We start from the raw sequence: 1555 nt of genomic DNA on the forward strand, positions 1-1555 counted from the left end.
CGCACGGGCGGCGGCGGCGTGGTGGCGGCGGCGGCTGCGGCGCGGGAGGAGGCGCGCAGCGGCGGCAGCGGAAGGCTAGGGTTTAGAACTAAAAAACTGATACCATATAAAATATATGAATTGCACAATGTATTGCTCTTCATGCATAGGCACTTATATATGATGTATAAAGGTGGGCCATGGACCTCAGCTATACAAGGAACTAGAAGGCCTAATACACAATATGCATATAACACATATACTCAACATTGAGCAATGGATGATGTATTTTTGTGAAGGTGAGGTTAGCTTGCTTTATAGTACGACCTGGTGGCGCAAGTGGCCGTACCTTAAATTTGGCTGACTGTGCTGAGATTTTGATGTGTAACTTCTGAATTTTTTTAAACCTTTCTTTTGAAAACGATGTGAAAATCTGCTTAATTATCTTGTGCAAGAATGGATATTCATGATGTTATCGAGTCTAAAAATTAAGGACAGTTATGCCAAACGTTTCCTTCAAAATACCCCGGCAAAACATTTGCTTGGTAGAAAATGGACGGGTGGGTTTATTCCGGATGCTTGGGTCGCCATTTTGGGCATCCAGAAACAAGCACAACAGGAGGAACCCTGCCTCCTCGGAGCTTAGTCGATGCTAGCCGTCGGATTCCTTTTTTGATGTGTTCTGGACCATAGGTTCTCGCGCCTAGAAGACCTCGGCCATTGGATCGAACCGAAACACTCATACAATGAGTAGTAACTTTTTTGCGTGTTTGCTTACTCCGGCATTACGGTCTTGCCTCGCTGACGTGTGTGGTTGATTCCTAGTGGGCCGCGCATGTCAGTTGCCTTGGCTGCGATGATGTCTTGTGTAATGTTTACACTGGTTTCATCCATTACACTTGTATATATCCGCCCTGTATATGATCCTATATTAGTGCATCTCTGGCCGTCGTTTTTTTCGGATTGGTAAGATACACTTGTAAGCTTAGTGGGAGTAACAAGTTTGATGTATGTATCTGGCCTAGGCAGAGGAACTTGATTTTTTTCACCCTGAGTCATTCGATCTCCGGTCACATTTCCTGAGATCAGCTTTCACTTGGCTACACTATACCCTAACAGTAATTGCTGCCTCGTCATCTACTATATCTAAATAGGAGCCCTCCACTACTTGATTTCTCTGCGCTCTCATGCATCCACGTCACCAAAATTATTTTCGGACATTTGATTCACTACGGATGGCTCAGATCTGCAACTCGAATTGATCCCGGTGCTTCACGCGGTCACCCCCCTCGGGTTGACTCCTCCTCCCTCGACCCCATGGAAGCGGAAGTGCGCAGAGCGAACCGTCGTCCTCGAGTGGAAACGTCCGTGTATAATGAATCCCTCACTGTCTCCCATTCCCCATCCCTTTCTCTCCCCAACGATAGAAAATCCCATGCGGGGACGGACGCAGCAGAACGCAGCTTCATCTAGGGTTTGCGGCCACCGGCAGGGTAGAACCGGCGGCGATGGCGCGGCAAGATCGCAAGGTGATCGATGTAGAGGATGGGAGGAGCCGCAGTTCAGCTCAGAGTAC

The sequence above is a fragment of the Triticum aestivum genome, chromosome 4D (assembly GCF_018294505.1).
Source record: "Triticum aestivum cultivar Chinese Spring chromosome 4D, IWGSC CS RefSeq v2.1, whole genome shotgun sequence".
Taxonomy (NCBI): Eukaryota; Viridiplantae; Streptophyta; class Magnoliopsida; order Poales; family Poaceae; genus Triticum; species Triticum aestivum.